This window comes from Canis aureus, chromosome 1 (assembly GCF_053574225.1).
Source record: "Canis aureus isolate CA01 chromosome 1, VMU_Caureus_v.1.0, whole genome shotgun sequence".
Taxonomy (NCBI): Eukaryota; Metazoa; Chordata; class Mammalia; order Carnivora; family Canidae; genus Canis; species Canis aureus.
The window spans coordinates 13,678,318-13,696,914 of NC_135611.1; the positions used below are offsets into that span (position 1 = coordinate 13,678,318).

Here is an 18,597-nt window from a genome sequence, read left to right on the forward strand (position 1 = left end):
CTTACATTTCCCTGATTGCCAAAGAGGTTGAACATCCTTTCCTAACACTGTGATGATGTGGATTTCCTCTTCTGTGAAATTTTTATTTGAAATTTACTTTTGGTCAGGGAAAGTTTGGGGAAGATTTTTTTCTTTTTCGTACTAACTTATCAGAGTTCTTTCTATATAGTGTTGATTATATATGATGCAAAAATGTTCTAATTTGGCATTTTTACAAATTTTAAGATGTCTCTTGATGCTGTTAAATATATCTGTATTTTCTTACATGCTTAGCATTTTGTGTTTTTAGGGACATTTTTTTCCTATCTCAGAGTTAGAAAAATATTCTCCTATAGTAGCTTCTAAAACTTTTGTTGCTATAGAGGACTAGGGCTACTTGAAGAAAATAATTGATTCTAGGTCTGGGGCAGGAAAAATACAGGATGAGTCTAAACATGTTGTTATGCCAGAAAGCAAAGAAGCCATTAAAGACTACTAGGGTCGTGTCAAAAGGACCCGGAAACCAACATGAAAAAGCTCCCACTAACCAAAAATAAGGCAACTTGAGCATGAAAAAGAAATGATAGTGGCAATGAATTTAAACATTTCAAGTATATTAAAATTCATGAGTTAAAATGATACTTTAAGGGAAAAACACTAAAGAATACACCAACAAAACTATGGAATTTCATGGGAATATATTTAAGACAGGTTAATAATTTTCTTCAAAACTTGTAATTTTAGGATAAAAAGAAATCTAGATTGAAAGAGATTTTATATATAATTGAAATTTGTGAACTTATTTGAATTAACCAACTACAAAAGGAGAAAATTAAGAATCAAGTAGAGAAATTTAAAGAATGATGGGCTTTCTGATGGCAGGAAGAAATTACTTAATGTTTCAGTTATGATAAAGATATTGTTTTATGATTTTAAAGAGTCCTTACCTTTAGTGAGATGTACTGAAATGTTTGCGGAAAACATGGGATGATGCCTAGAATTTGTGTCAAGGCAGATTCTAAGTTCATCTAAGTTCAAAGTTGAGGGAGAAAGAGAGTAGAGGAAGAGACCTTGAGTGATCATAAGTAGAGCTAGCTGGTGAGTATATGGAAGCTCATGAAATTGGTATCTCTACTTTTGTATGTATTTGAAATCTTCTATAATAAAAGTAAAATAAAAATCAGTATCTTAATGCAATAAAAGCCTACTTTTAGTTTCTCCATTGTCCCGTGTGAATCAGTAGGTAGAGGGTGAACAGTCTGCTCTTGATGGCCATTCTCAGACCTGGGTGTAGTATCTGATGTTGTCCAGCAAAAGAGCCTAGGGCAAAGCTCGCGTGCTAATGGTTATCATTGGGTCCCATTCCAGGGCATCGAGAGGAAGAGAGAAGGAAAGTGATACAGAGGAAGAAGGAAAGCTATTACCTTGTTGGCCAGAGCTTGAAAACCCAGCCAGATTCACACATCTCATTCATCTCAGAGAAGCTGTATGAAAATAGCACCTGTTGGAACAGCCTTTCAAAGTGAAACTGAGAGGGGTTATTCTATTCTCTATGGGCTTATTCTATTCTCTGGTCTCTCTGGTCCAAGTTATTCTGTGGAACATTAACTCTTTTAGCTTCTGGGCTGTTTCCCAGCCCTTCCGGACAGCTGTTGAGAGAAGCATCTCTAACACAGAAAATGCTTTGATGTTGTTCTTTCATTTTAGATGCCTTTCTTAAACGCATGGGGATACTTGTCAGTCTACTGTTTTAGAGTAGTGGGGCATCAAAAAGTTAAGTGGAAACTCTGTTTAGAAAGGAACCAGGGAGGAAAGGAGAGAAATGTAGAATGTAGAATGATCTAGCTAGGCTGTTTCTTTGGGCGATCCCCAGTATTATTATCTTCAGATGCCCAGAGAAGACCGTTTTGGCCTCCTCCTAGCTGCAAGATAATGACTACTGGATTTCTGGGGCCCAGGGGGACCTGCACAGTTCAGAATTTAAACTTGCACTTACTCCTCTTACGTCATTACAGCAACCCTGATCTTAGCCGTGTCCAGTGTACTACTATCTGAAGGCGACCATCTGGTTCACTGTCTCTAGAGAATCAGCCTCCAGTCACCTGCCAGTCTTCCTGGACAGGGAGGGGCAGCACTGGCTGCATGGGTGGTGGAAACGGATCTGAATGTCAAACCGACTATCAATTGTCCCACTGGTCTGTTTCTGCTTCAAGCTTCCATCCTAGTGCTGCTAATTCTTCAGCCTTTACAGACATTCTGCTGGCACATGAAATTGATTATCAGCCTTCCCCATTGCTCATTCTCTAGGACTCAATGATCTTGGTTCTTCCAAGCCAATTATCACCCATAATAACCAATCTACTCTTTTAGCCTCCAAAAAGCTACTGCTGTTATATTCTCTTCAATTCCCTTCATCTTCCTAACTTAACTGCTTTAAACCAACAGCAGCCAAAATAAGAAAACCGTTATTTTCTCACATGATTTTAGGAACGTCCTGAGGTTAAATGAGTGTCTGTAATCTGTGTCTCTAACCAGATGTCCCACTTGCTTGTCCAGCAAGCAGCCCTCCAGACATGTGTCCCTCCGCAGATGGTGTCATGGGACTGATGGCATTGTGACTCTGATTGCAGGAATTTTCAGTGTTGCGGAAGAGACATTTTTGTACTATTGGGGGCCTTCTGGTGACCAACATATTTTACCCCAGAGGTTTCTCCTCATGCATGAGTTGTGTCATGACTCCTTAATGATGCATATCTGAGTCAAGTGATTTACCTGCTGCGACTTTTCAATATGTTTTCAAGCTTAAATTGTGGGGTCAGCTCTAAATCTTGCCTTCGTTTATACTTTCCCTTCCTATGTCAGCACCCAAACCCTTCCTCCTCATCCTCTCCTCCACCTCCCTGCAAGCCTGGCGTGATAGGGCTCAGGGTAACCAAGTAGGTACTGCCCTGCTCTCAGCCAGGAATGCATTCTCTTGCCCCTGGTTTCAGTTACTGGGCCAGAAGACCTGAGACAAAGAGCTTTCCAAGCCCATCATATTGCATAAGCATCGCGATGCTTATTCCTGCCAGTTAGGGAGGTCAGTAAATCATTTTTTCTAACACTCTGGAGCCAGGTTTCTTGGAAGTTAATGTGCATACCTATCTCCCAGAGATCTTAATATTCAGATTCTGATAAACCAGGTCTTAGATGAGGCCTGAGATTGCACCATTCTAACAGGTTCCTCATTGATGGATCCTTGTTAGACCAGATGCCACTGCTCTGAGGCCACACTTTAAGTAGCAAAGCTCTGGGTGCTCTTTCCTTCTTTATGTCCTGTCTACAACCTCCCCCACTGATGAGTGTGGTGGACACTGTTGGTGCTTTGCCTGTATGCTCATCCCCAGCTTCTGTCCACTTGCTGCTAATGGCTTGCATCTGGAACATTCAGAAACTTTCCAGTGGATGCCAAAGCCATGTCTTCAGTAATGAGAACTGGGAGTACCTGTGAGTTTTACATCTCCCAGGAAAGGCCCACAGCCAGTAGCTGACAGATGTGAGAATACAAAAGCCCAATTTCTATGTTCTGAGTGTTACGTTCTAGAGCTCCCCGTGGGGTCAGGCCAAGTCTGGGACTTCACCTGAAATTCCACCCTCATTTGGCTGTTTCTCCTTCCTCATCCCCCTGAGCCATTCCTGGTTTCCCCCAAAGGGAAATCACTTTTCCAAGAATCATAGGCTTGAGGTCTGTTTCAGAGAGAATGCAACCTAAAACAGGTGGCCTTCTCCAAGAGAGAGATGAATAATAGAAAAACCCCACCTGAAGGGACTGTGCTGCTGTGTGCCAGCACCCAGCATAGCACCTGGCATGTGGTAGGTGCTTTGTCAATTTTAATTTGATGAAGGTAATTTATATATCTGGGCCCACAAAATGGAGGCCCTACCCACTGGCCTGGCCCACCTCACAAATCTAAACCAAAGTCAGCCTGCACTTAAGAGGAAATGCCTGTCAAGGAAAGCGAACACAGACCAGTCACAGTGCTGCCACTCAGCCTTAGCTAGCTCACCTTACCCTAGAAAACAGGACCCGCCGGCCTTCTAACGTAATCCCCAGCCTCCTAGCCAGTCCTGCCCTGTTACCCATCTCTCCTAAGGCGCCATAAACTTCACTCTTGCCTCTCCCTCCAGAACGGTGCTCCACTGCCTGTGATGCACCCATTGTTTCCCTTGAATAAAGGACACCAAAGTCTTTACTAAATTGTTTTAGTTTTGGCAAACAGAATGCCTTGTATGACTGAATCAAATTTCTCAAGAAAGTTGATTTAGAGCAGCCTGGGTGGCTCAGCAGTTTAGCGCTGCCTTCAGCCCAGGGCGTGATCTTGGAGTCCCAGGATCGAGTCCCATGTCAGGCTCCCTGCATGGAGTCTGCTTCGCCCTCTGCCTGTGTCTCTGCCTCTCTCTCTCTCTCTCTCTCTCTCTCTGTGTATCTCTCATGAATAAATAAAACCTTTTTTTTTTTTAAAAAAGAAAGTTGATTTAAAACCTTATCTGATTTTCAGATCATGTGGTCACAGTAGAACTGGAGCCCCCCTCCTACACAAATGCCTGCCCAAGTAGGGCAGTCCCATTTCCACCCACACCTCTAAACCCCCCAGTACTACTGGGATCCCCAGAGGTACAGAAGGTTCAGCAACAAATGCCCTCAGATCTCACTCTTTTAACATAGATCTGAACTGGGGGATCCCTGTGTGGCTCAGCGGTTTAGCACCTGCCTTCCGCACAGGGCGTGATCCTGGAATCCCGGGATCAAGTCCCGCATCGGGCTTCCTGCGTGGAGCCTGCTTCTCCCTCTGCCTGTGTCTCTGCCTCTGTCTCTCTCTCTCTCTCTCTCTTTCTCTCTCTGTCTCTCATGAATAAATGAATAAAAATATTTTTTAAAAAAACACACAGATCTGAAGACCTCAGTAGTTGGCATGGCTGTCCTAGTCCCTTTCACCCCCCACCCCCTCCCACCCCGACTCCAGGAAAGAACACCAGAATATCTAGTAAATTGCCACATCAACACAGAGCTGCTGACCCGGCACTCCCTGGTAATACAGCTTTCTAATCATGAGGAAAGACAGGAAGATGGCTCCACACGCAAGCCCATTTCCTGCATATTTGCAATGGCAGGACTTCACACAGCTGCTGGATGGTGTAGCAACCCCACGGTGCACGTATTCTTGCAACATGTTTGGAATGCAGGCCCGGCAGACGCATGTGGATTCGAGCATCGTCATTCGGGATTTACACGGAGCATTATGAAGAAAATGCTCACAAAATCTTATTATGGTCCCTCAAATTATTGCATAGCGTAATAAGAAATGAGGCAGAAGGTCAGAGTATATCATGGCTCATGCGGACACAATGTGAAATAATGAAATTATAGACACAGTCGATCAAAGAAACACCCAAACATTAAAAAGGTGAAACAAATGTTTTGCTGTACTGACAATTTCCATCTCTGAGGAGGAGTTTGAAGCATCGTATGTTGGCTTACAAAGGAATGAAGTGGGTGACAAAGGATGTTTGCTTAAAACACTCTCTGGGAATGGCAAGTGAGTCTCTGTGTCTTATATTTTGCATTGCTGTTTCCATCCACTGGTTCTTCACGCAATTTTCTCTTGTTTAGTGGTTTTTCGTAGCCTTGTCCCACTTTAGTTACTTCTAATTATTCCTTCATGCTTTCGTAAGAGACTATGAAGCCTCATTAGTGTGGAAACAAAGACTGAGACTTTTCCTTGCTTCCACTGGGATTATGCACCTCATGTCCGAGGAGAGACAGACGGCATCCTGAGGTCATTAATAACACTGTCTGTCAGATCTGGCTATGGTCTCTCAAAGACTAAGACCCTGAATAAACCTGGACCCCTTAGGAGAAACTAGAGTCTTTATGAATTTTGCCATATTGATATCTGAAGCCCTCGTGAATATAATAGGAGTGTATGAAAGTTCTTTCCTCTCTGTGAATGGATTCATGGAAATTCAGAAACCATGATAATTTTGCACATTATTTCCTCAGGAAGCCTAAAGCTAACTTTTTCTCTCCCTTTCTGAGTGTTTGTGTCTCTCGGTCTTCCTTTGATGCCCATTCCCCCAGCTTCCACCCAGATAAAGCCCGTCCGTGTTTACCACAACACCACCAGAAATGTGTGGCCCATAGTATAGCCTGTCCTGACAGTGCAGTGACCAGAAATAATCAAGCAATTGTACCCTTTGCCTTGATCTCCTGGGAGAACACTGAAGGGTTTCCCCCGGCAGCCCAGAGCACCTCCTGGTAAGTCCCTTGACCATTCTCTTCTCACCCCTCTTCCTATGGCTCCAGCTCCCGCTCTGCGTCAATCATCCATTCAGAACCCCTTGCTAAGATGACAAGTCATTGGCCTCTCTCCTCGCTTCCTTTTTATCAGCCCTAAAGGACTGTATCAGTTCGTTTACCCTCTGGCTTCTTTTCATTTCCTCTTTGTTATATGCATTACTCAGCCTCTCCTGCCTGGAAGTGAATCCATGAAGCAAGAAAGCTCCCCACCTAATAGCAGACAGAATGGAGGGAAGCAGGGGTGGGGAACATTGTGTGAAGACTCATGCATTAACAATTCATTATTGTAATGATTTATTAACTTATTTTTATTATTTATACGATGAAGTTAATAAATCATTACACATTTTTAATTCAATTTAAAATGGTGGTTTAGGTTATTTTAACTGGAGAGTGTTCTATTATGGTCATAAAACTCATCTATGGCCACAAACAGCTGAGCAGAGTAATCACCTCTCCCTATTCCCCACCCCACCTCACCCAACTACTCTTAACTTGTTTAAACCTGTGTATTCCTTCCTGACTCCCACTTTCTGGCTCCATATTCCAATTCTCATAACTGCTTTTTGGCTTCCTTGGACCTTAGCGATTCATTCTTTTTCTTTCTTCTTTCTTTCTTTCTTTCTTTCTTTCTTTCTTTCTTTCTTTTTTTTTTTTTTTTACAATTCTTAAATTTCCCCTTTTGCTCTTTTTTGGGTAAACAGTTCACATCTGACTTCAGTTCTTCTTGTTCCTTGCCCTAGATATAACCATTTCCTGGGCTGAGAACTACCCCTGACCCCTCACCACACACCTGGTTCCCTACTAGTACCCCAGATCCAAACAGATGGTGGTTTCCTTGTCTGTCTTACACTCTTGGCTATGATTTTACAGTATGCTGTAGTTGACTTTGCTTCAAGTAAAGCAAGTATCCAGTGAATGTTGAGTGATTTTCATTCCATTGAACTATTTCTCATAGTGCTCAATCAAGCTCCCTGGCTACCCTAAGCCATCTTCCACATCCATGCGGGCACCTTCTCGGGGAGCCCTCCAGGAAGCATGTCCTCCTTCCTGCTTCAGCCCATAGTCCTCTTCCATTGATGCTTCCTTATTTGTGCTTCCCCTATTTTCATACCTATATATAGTCTGTTTTTCCAATGAAGAGAGCACAAGATTTATTGAATTAATAACAATAACAACAACAGCATAGTGATAAATAACTGTTGTTGCATAAGAACGGTTGTTGAGTAGCAACCACAGGCATTCACAGTACTGAGGGATTTACATGTAATCTTGGTTTAATGTTTACAATAACCAATGCATTAGTACTATTGTTTCTCCATTTCAGAGGAGAAAACTGCACTTTAGAAGCCATTTAGGCTACACAGCCAGTGAGGATCAGAGCTGGAACTCCCATTCTCTCAGGGCAGAGTTAAGGGCATTCCAATTCCTGGATTTGTGCTTTGGGGTGGTGGGTGTTAGGGGCTGAGGGCCAGAGAGCCCGAGATCAGCAGGGGATGCACCTCCAAGCCCCAGAGAGAAAGCATACTGCATGACACACCGTCTAGTTTCACATGGCTCTACTCAGTTGACTATACCACTTTTCTTAAGTCTCTTAAAACAGTTTCAGCCTTGTCCTAATCAAGTTTCAGAGTATCAAAAGGTAGATGATGTTTGGCAACCAGGAATTATCTTCTATTACCATACATGCGGAAACCCACTTTTGTTTTCATTAAGAAAGAAGGGTATTTCCATACTTAATCCTCTCAGAGCACTTCTTGGTTTTCTCGACTGGATTATCTAGTTATATTCCCTTCCTGAAAGCCTTAAAACATTCTATTATTGTCTATCGTGGCATTCATTATATTGTTCTTAACATTAGATGTTTTTTAAAAAGATTTATTTCTTTATTTGAGAGACAGATTAGACATGAATGGGAGGAGCAGAGGGAGAGGTAGAGAGAATCTCAAGCCGAGCATGGGGCTGGAGGTAGGGCTTGATCTCACGACTGTGAAGTCATGACCTGAGCCAAAACCAGGAGTTGGACGCTTAACCAATTGCACCACCCAGGTGCCCCTACAGTTGTTGTTGTTGCTGTTGTTTTTAAATTCCTTCATCAGATTGGATTAAATGTGCTAACAGGGACCGCGTCTTCCTCCTCTTTAATTTCCTACAGCAAGTCACTGTTAACTAATGTCAAGAAAGAATGCTTGCATTAGGTGGGATTTCCCAAACTTGGTGCTACTGATATTTTGGGCTGGATGATTCTTTGTTGTGGGGCTGTCCTGTACCATAGGATATTTAGCAGCATTTTTGCTTCCATGATCTATTGGCCCTCCTCTCAGACTCCCAAATTGACAAAAATGTCTCCAGACATTGCCAAAAGTCACCTGAGAGATAAAAACCTCTCCTGGCTGAGAACCATTGATAAAGAATATTGTACAATTCAAGTGCTTTCACATAAAAGACAGCTGTAAAAATATTAAAGAAAAGAGGGATAAATAAAACCTGGCTTAAGTTAGATGAATCATGTAATTTTCAAATATATATTTTGGCAATTTATTTCTCATGGCTACCAGCCTCTAAGAGCTCATGCTCCGTATTTTGGCAATTTAAGAAAAGGTCTCAAAATAGATGGAAGAAAGGGAATTAGCATTTATGTAGTATACCTATTGAATATTAGGTACTTAACTTATAGTGACTCACTTAATGCCCAACAAAATGTAATGGAATAAGGTAATATCAGGACTTAGGGAAGGTTCTGTTTTCTTACATGTTCTCCCCTGAAAATCTACCATCAATGGGGTAATAAAAGAACAGCATTAATACTTAAACCTGTGGGCTATAGAGGTAGATAGTGGATTCCAAGCCTGGTTTTGTCACTTAATAGCTGCTTGGGGCAAGTTACTTAAACTTGCTGAGCTTCAATTGACTCATTTGCAAAGATGAGTAATTATAGCGCCTCTTCATAGAGTTTTGTGAAGATTAAATGAAATAATGTGTGCACAGTGCTTAGAACACTACCAAACCTTGGTACTCAATAATAGTATCTAAAAATAAAAATATTAATTGTGCACAAGAAGAAGTACATCATTTGCAAGCTCATTAATTGTAAGATGGAACCCAATTTCAGAGGCATTAGAATACACATTTATCATTTCTCTGAGAACTATTGATATTCAGTATCTTTTCATGTACTTATTGGCCACCTGCCTTATTTTCTTTTGTGATATATCTACTATTTTATTTTTTAGAATATTTTATTTACTTATTCATGAGTGACACACAGAGAGAGGTAGAGACACAGGCAGAGGGAGAAGCAGGCTCCAGACAGGGAGCTTGATGTGGGACTCCATCCCGGGTCTCCAGGATCACACACTGGGCTGAAGGCGGCGCTAAAACGCTGAGCCACCCGGGCTGCCTGACTCACATGACTTTAAATGAATCTGGAAATCATTAGGTTGAGTAAAAGAAGCCAGACACAAAAGAGTAGATGCTGTATTATTCCATTTATACAGAATTCTAGTAAAAGCAGACTCATCTAGAGCAATAGAAAGCAGATTAGCGGTTGTTTAAGAATGGAGATGGAGACAGGATGGATTGCAAAAAGACCTGAGGAAATACTAGAGGCTGATGGAAATATTTGGTATCTTGATTATGCTGGCGTGTACACAGTATGTAAACTAATCAAATAGTTCCTTTTATATATGTGGTGCTTTTTTGTTTTGAAGGTAGACTTAATTTCCTTTTATTCTTTTTATTGTTTTTTAGTTAAATTCCAGTGAGTTAACATACAGTGTAATATTAGTTTCAGGTATATAATATAGTGATTCAGCATTTCCATACAATACTTGGTATTTATCACGAAAAGTGTTTCTTAACTGGACTGTTCATTTTAGGAATGTTGAGTTTTATAAGTACTGTATAGATTTTGGATACTAACCCTTTATCAGGTATGTCATTTGCAAATATCTTCTCCCACTCCATAGGCTGCCTTTCAGTTTTGTTGATCATTTCCTTCATTGTTGCAGAAGTTTTTTATCTTTTTTTTTAAGATTTTATTCATTTATTCATGAGAGACACACAGAAAGAGAGAGGCAGAGACACAGGCAGAGGGAGAAGCAGGCTCCATGCAGGGAGACCGACATGGGACCGGACCCGGGTCTCCAGGATCAGGCCCTGGGCGGAAGGTGGCGCTAAACCACTGAGCCACCCACCCAGGCTGCCCAGAAGTTTTTATCTTGTTGATGTCGGAGTAGTTTATTTTTGCTTTTGTTTTCCTTGCCTCAGGAGGCATACCTAGAAAGTTCCTATGGCCAATATCAAAGAGGTCACTGCCAGTGTTCTCCTCTAGGATTTTTATGGTTTCAGGTCTCACATTTAGATCTGTAATCCATTTTGAATTTACTTTTGTGTATAGTGTAAGAAAGTGGTCCAGTTTCATTCTCTTGCATGTGGCTGTCCAGTTTTCCCAACACCATTTGTTGAAGAGACTGTCTTTTTCCCATTGGATATTCTTTCTGGCTTTGTTGAAGATTAATTGGCCATATAGTTGCAGGTTCATTTCTGGGTTTTCTATTTGTTCCATTGATCTATGTGTCTATTCTTTTTTTTTTTTTCTTTTAAGATTTTCTTTATTTATTCGCGAGAGACACACAGAGAGGCAGAAACACAGGCAGAGAGACAGGCAGGCCTGATGTGGGGCTCGATCTCGGATCCTGGGATCACGCCCTGAGCCGAAGGCAGATGCTCAACTGCTGAGCCACCCAGGCATCCCTATGTGTCTATTCTTGTGAGTATCATACTATTTTGATCACTACAGCTTTGTAATATAATGTTAAGTCCAGAATCATGATGCCTCCAGCTTTGCTTTGCTTTTTCAAGATTGCTTGGACTACTTAGATTCTTCTGTGGTTCCATACAAATTTTAGGATTATTTATTCTAGCGCTGTGAAAAATGCTGTTGGTATTTTGATAAGGATTGCATTAAATCTGTAGATTGCTCTGGGTACTATAGACATTTTAACAATATTTGTTCTTCCCAGTCCATGAGTATGAAATGTCTAATGGAATTTGTGACACTAAACCAGCCCTGCAAGAAATATTAAAGGGAACTCTTTGAGTGGAAAAGAAAGATCTAAAGTGAGAAAGATAAAAAGGGATCAGAGAAAATATCCAAACAATGACAAAACAAGTAATAAAATGGTAAATATATATATCTATCACTAATTACTCTGAATCAAAAGAATAAGGTGTCAGAATGGGAAAAAAAAAAAAAAGACCCATCTAAATTCTGCCTATAAGAGACTCAATTTTTTTCTACTTTTTTGAAAATATTTTATTTATTTATTCATGAGAAACACAGAGAAAGAGAGACAGAGACATATGCAGAGGGAGAAGCAGGCTCCATGCCGGAAGCCCAATGTGGGACTTGATCCCGGGACTCTGAGACTCTAAGGGACTCTGGGACTCTAAGCTGAAGGCTCAACCACTGAGCCACCCAGGCATCCCTAAGAGACTCATTTTAGACCAAAGTCATCAGCAGGTTGAAAGTGAGGGTACGGGGAAACATTTATCATTCAAATGGATGCCAAAAGAAAGCCAGAGTAGTGATACTTACATCAGAAAAACTAGAGTTTAAAACAAAGACTGTAATGAGATAAAGAAGGGCAGTATATCATAATAAAGGGAAAAATCCAATAAGAAGATCTAACAATTGTAAATATCTATGCACCCAACAAAGGAGTACGCAAATATATAAAAAGATTCATAACAAACATAAACGAACTAAGTGATAATAATACAATAATAGTATGGGACTTTAACACCTTACTCACAGCAATGGATAAATAGAAAACAAGGATACAGTGGCTTTGAATGACACACTGGACCAGATGGACTGAACAGATATATTCAGAGCATTCCCTCCTAAAACACCAGAATACACATTCCTTTCAAATGCACATGGACATTCTCCAGAACAGATCATGTGTTAGGTCACAAATCAGGCCTGAACAAATACAAAAAGATTGAAATTATACCATGCATCTTTTCTGACCACAACGTTATAAAACTTAAAGTCAAGAAAAAATTTGGAAAGACTACAAATACATGCAGATTAAACAATGAATGGGTCAACCAAGAAATCAAAGAAGAAAATTTTTTAAAAATACATGGAAACAAATGAAAATGAAAACACAACAGCCCAAAACCTTTGGGATGCAGCAAAAGCAGTCCTAAGAGGGAAGTAGGTAGCAATGCAGTCCTACCTTAAGAAGCAACAAAAATCTCAAATAAAAAACCTAAACTTACACCTAAAAGAGCTAGAAAAGAAATGCCAAATGAAGCCTAAAACCAGCAGCAGGAAGGAAATAACAATGATTAAAGCAGAAATAAATGATAGGGAATAAAAAAAAAAAACCCACAATAGAACAGATCAATAATATATAATATATATTATGCAAATTTTATATATTATACTCTGAAAACCATAGAACGATGAAATAAATTGAAGATGACACAAAGAAATGAGAGACATTTCGTGCTCATAGATTAGAAGGACAAATAGTGTTCAAATGCAGCTTATTATACATAACATGTCGATAAAGTTGTAAAAAAATATGCATTTGAGATCAAGGAGATACAAAATTTTTCTCATCAGTTAATGCAGAATTAAGATCCTTCACTCACCTCATGCCAACTCCAGCATCTGTCAGACTCCTTAAACAACATTAATACTCCTTACTTTACTAGTGGCTGACATTGGCTCTTGGTGGTATAAGTTCATTACCTGTCCTCTAGAGGTCAGCCTTGTTCCAGAAAAATAACTCAAACTGGTAAACATACTAGCTCACCTGGACTGTGGGAAGTAGCCTTAAGATGTATTGGAGGAAGTGTGTGTATGTGTATTTAGTCTTGCATCAAATAAAAAACTGGTGTGTTTTGGTATGACAGCCTCCTGCCCTACCACTGTCCAAAGAAAGCGTACCCCTAGAGTGAGTAAGTTGACAGCTAACATTCAATGGGAGGAGAACTCTTTAGAGAAGCCTAAAAGGGATCTTAAATTAGGAACTCTTGGTTTCATGCAGATGTTAAGCCAGAAGTACCTTGGGAGAAAACAGGCACATCTAGCTATTTGGGTTATTTTCTGCCAGAAGGGATGTTGGAATAATTTAGTAAAGAGCAAGTATTCATTGAAGGTTGACTGTGTACCTGGAACAATGGTAAGTACTTTTATATGTGCCACCATATTAATCTTTACAACAACACTCTGAAGCTGGTGCTAGTCTTCCTATTTTTACTGAGGAAGCAGATGGCCAGAGAGGCAAAGTAAGTCTCCAAATTCCCATGGCAGTGGAGCCTGGTTTCAGGCCCTGGTCTTGCTACCTTCAAAACTTAATTATCACTGCAAGATACTACATTTTTGTTATTTTTTCTTTTTTATTTAAGTTCAATTAGCCAACATAAAGTACACACTTAGTTTCAGATGTAGTGGTCCTCTCAGGCCTTAACCCAAAGGTAGATAGAGTTCAGTAATATAAGCAATTTCAGGCTGTGGCTGATGTTTTGGCATATCCCACTAAGGGGGCACACAGTGTCATTGGATATGTTATTGAAAGGCTTTATCAAAAGTAGTGATAAGTTGTTTGAATTTGCAGATAACAAGAATCTAAGAAGAATAGTTCAGAAAATACATTCAAGTATATATCAAGCCCACAAATATAAAATTTAATAAGGATAGATTTAAAAAGAAAACCTTGCAGACATTTGCAAGAGCATTATAGAAAGAGGATTTCAGCATTTGAAAATGAGGCAATATTTTTGAGGGTATGGGTCCATGATTCCCACATCCTACAGGAGATTGATGGACCAAACTAGAAAGGGCTCCCAGTCAGGCTATTTGGAGGAAGCAGGAAAAGGGGTAATACAAAACAAAAATTCTTTGATTTCCATCATACAGAAATTAGAACATCCAAGACAAGGGAAGGAATTTGGAACCAATTGAGACCTTGATCAACCAATTGAGATCCACATCAACACAGATGGCCTATCAAGAATGGTATTGTAGGGCTCCAGATTGCAAAGCAATTGACTCTTTCTTTTCAGCTCAAGTCTGATCTCAGGATTGTGAGATCGAGTCCTGCATCAGGCTCTGCTCTCTGCTTAAGTTTCCCTTTCCCTCTCCCTTTGCCCTCTCCCCTCCACTTGCTCTCTCTCTCTCTTTCTCAAATAAATAAATAAATCTTTTTAAAAAATGACAGAACTCTGGAATGCTCATTTCTTAGTTCTTCATGGAGCCAAGATGATGCTAAAGTGCTGGTCCACTTCAGAAATCTGCTAGGGCCACAAGATTGTTAAAATGACACATAATATTTCCTATAGCTTAGGATCATAGTGGTCAGGGAATCTGGCTGTATAGTCTAATTCTTCCCAGGTCAATCTGCTGATAGTATGTTCTAGTCAAGAAGAGCCCCTTCTTGGATCAGCCAAGCCTCTAAAATCCTGATTCCTCAGTTGAGGGCTTTGCCCTGAATGATTTGAATCTTTTTATTCCTTTTTTTTTAAAAAAAAGTCCGCAAACTTGGCAGCACTTCTATTTCCCTTCTGAGGCAAAGATGGTGTTGTGGTTAAAGAGAAACTTAGGGACAGTCGGGACATTAGTAATGTCTGGAGACATTTGTGACATTTGTGACTGTCACAGCTTGGGAGAAAATGGTGCTATTCTCGAGTCGGCAGAGACAATGGATACCACCAAATATATATATATCTCTTGATGTACAGGACGATCGACCACAACAAAGAATCATCTGGCAGAAAATTCCATTCATGTTGAGGTGTGAAAACCTGAGTCAGGCCAGGCAACTCCTTCCTGGAAAACCATTTGAAAAGTACAGATACAGTGAAGAAAACACTAGAGGTCAGTAAAAACTCATGAAATGTCACTTCCTAGGCAATTGTCGCCTTGTTAAAAAGAGTCCCAAACTGTTTCTAAAACAATTTCTATATGGATTTTAGGAAGTAAGTAAATATATTGCAGTTTCTGAGAAGCAGGTCTTTCACTGTGGGAGAATGATTCACAAATAGGGAAATGGGGCAAAGTGAGGGCAAACCCTGCAGGGTTGGATTTGACTTTGATACATGGCTACCAGAGGGAATGCATGAACATATTGTATTGTATTATATTATATATCATAGCATATATCATATTATATCATATCATATCATGTTAAATGTTTTGTGCCTACCTAAGTGTCTTAGAAATGAAGATGCTCATAAAGCAAAGAGTACACCTGGCACCCAAATCTAGTTCTCTAAATACCACTCTTTACTTAAAGGAATTAGAGATTCTCAAAGAACTGGCTGATCTCAGGAACAGGACAGGGAAAGTACAGGATAATCCTGAGATACCTTATTGGACTAAACAGTAAGGAAGTACTCAAAGTGGGATGAGGACATGTCAAAATAACCTGGTGTTGGCCATCTTCCAATGGCCAGATTTGGGGCAATTTGTGCATGATAAAGAATAACAAGCTAATGGATAAAATATCTTAGGCTAATTTAAACAAGGGACAAATTAATGAGAGAAAAGATATTATTATGGATATATAGTAGCTACATTCCAGCAAGAATCATAAAAGTACATTAAAACCACTAGTTGAAATGAAAAGTTATGGAGAAGAGCATATTCACTATCTCAAAGGATCATCCCATAGACATATATAACTTTTTTCTAGATTGTATAGTAGATTTAAAAAAGGCAATATTTCACAAAGATTATTATAATATTCAGTTGCTTTGCCACCCGGATGGATTCAAGAAGCACTAATAAAGAGAAAGCTACATACACCAGCACTTCTTAGCCTGGGATCCGTGTACAACTTTAGAGGTCTGGGAAATTGTGTGAAACGTTTTGTGTGAATGATGCAAGTGTGTCATTTTATGAGTAAAGATCAATAGCTTTTATCAGGGCAGCCCTGGTGGCCCAGCAGTTTAGCGCTGTCTTCAGCCCAGGGCCTGATCCTGGAGACCCGGGATCAAGTTCCACATCGGGCTCCCTGCATGGAGCCTGCTTCTCCCTCTGCCTGTGTCTCTGCCTCTCTGTGTCTCTCTCTCTGTGTCTCTCATGAATAAATAAATTAAATCTTTTTAAAAATAGCTTTTATCAAATTCTAAAAGGATTCCATAACTTTAAAAAGTCCTGTTAAGGGATCCCTGGGTGGCGCAGCGGTTTGGCGCCTGCCTTTGGCCCAGGGCGCGATCCTGGAGACCCGGGATCGAATCCCACGTCGGGCTCCCGGTGCATGGAGCCTGCTTCTCCCTCTGCCTGTGTCTCTGCCTCTCTCTCTCTCTGTGACTATCATAAAAAAAAAAAAAAAAAAAGTCCTGTTAAATACAGGACATCCCACTCACATATAGCTACGTGTATTTATCACACATTTATGGGAAAGGTGTGTTTGCCAGTTAAAGCACTTTGCTTCATGAATGCATGGTATGCAACATTTCATTCATGGAAACTCTTAAAACATATTGCTTTCCATTAAAATTAAGCCATTGTGTCTTTTTCCACCACCAGAAAAAAATTTTTTTGAATTTTCTTCTGTATTCATATTTCTGCCCACCACCTTACAGATGGGAGTTTTTTAATGATTTGGTCATTTTGAAGAATCCTCTTAAGAGGGCAGTCTTGGAGTTCAAGGGCTCTCTCTACCAGTTTGTTCTTAGAGCCTAAGACCATTAAAAACAACCACAGCAATAGCTACATTTCCATTTCTATCATTTTCCAGTTATGAAATACAGAAAACTCAAAGTTTTTATTCAACTGAACTACTACTGTGCTAAACAGAGGGAAAATAATTTATGAGTATGATGAATTTTTGTGTTGTTTCTACACATGAAAATGAAAGTCTGTGTACATTTTGGTTTAAATCAACAAGGTTCTTTTTGCTACTCTTTCCTTTCTGCATGTGGGAGTGCAGTAACAGAGGAAGGAGGTAGGTAGGTTCCTGACAAGATACTTTACACAGAAGCAGTTTTCTCTTATTCTCACCTGGAGGCTACAATGATACTTTGGTAAAAGGAAATCCAGTGTTCTTGATCATTTTTCCTAAACTTCCCAAGTCTTGTCTGATTCCAGATTATGTTGATGGGTGGCTGTACCCACTTCATACTCCTGGATGATAAATATCTGGTTATTATGTGATAGCTATGATTAGAACAGGACAACATTTAAAGCCTCAACATATTATATGTGTGAAAATTCTCTTTCTTATCCCAATCCCTGTATTTTCTAAAACTAGCATATAAATCGTAACTGAAATGAATTTTTACCAAATGGCCTCAGCTGAAGTGGAATATTACAAGGAGGTAAACAGCCTAAGTAAAGTCTAGATGGAAAATGCTTTGAGAATGAGTTTTCCCCACTGCTTCTTCTTATTTATATACCTAAGTAGTCCAACCCAATTCCCTAACTAGCATGGCAAAATTTTTGACAATAAAAATAAAATGTAAGATATACAACATACATATTAAATAAGAAGTTTGTAATATAACAATATATAATAATATAACAAGACTAAGAATGTGGATTCTTATTTACATATTCTACTAGAGTCTGTTGCAAAAAAAGAGAACTATACACAAAATAAATTCTGAGTTATCTTTAAAATCTGTGTGCTAAGTAAGGTATTAATATATGGTAACTTTAAACATCTTTCCTCACTTTATTAACTAGTACTCTATTAAATTCAAGGCATTTGCCTCATGTCAGCCTTCTTATTTTATGTCTTCTCTGTGTCTTCATAGATCAAAAGCCCTACCCAATTTTAGAAATACGACTGCCAGCCTCCGACCTAAGCACATCATGACCCAGATAAAATTATTACTTAAAACCGGAAGCAAATAAATGCTTTTCCTCTTATTTTTGTTTAAATTGTCATCATTATCATTACTATTAGTATTATAACTTACTCCTACAGTTTTGTTGTTTCTATTAAAATTGCTCATCAGTATTATGGTAGAGTATATGGCATGGGTTGTTAAAATTTTGTAGAATACCCACAGAAGTAGAGGGAGGGCTCTTTTCTAGAAAATTATATATGTTTCAATAGGAAACAATAAAATAGTATATGAATTATAGTCCATAGCTTTTATGGTTTTCTGTTTTAGAAAAAATTCCTAAATAGAATATTTGCTTCTAAACAACAATTCACAAAAACATTTAAATTTTATTTCTCAAACAATATTATTCCCCATATGGAAATATACAGTTTTCTGCTCTGAAATTGTAATTACTCCCATAAAAT

The 18,597-nt window shown here is 39.5% G+C and overlaps 1 long non-coding RNA gene across 3 annotated transcripts in view; it reads left to right on the forward strand.

Moving 5' to 3' along the window:
- The window catches only part of LOC144308218 (uncharacterized), a 54,966-nt gene that overhangs the window by 23,631 nt on the left and 12,738 nt on the right, over positions 1-18,597 (forward strand). For 2 of the 3 annotated variants that reach the window (XR_013374792.1, XR_013374795.1), the window contains exons 2-3: positions 10,923-11,087; positions 15,077-15,212. This is a non-coding gene — a long non-coding RNA (uncharacterized LOC144308218). The remainder of the gene's footprint in view (positions 1-10,922; positions 11,088-15,076; positions 15,213-18,597) is intronic. The other variant, XR_013374804.1, reaches the window with a different exon arrangement.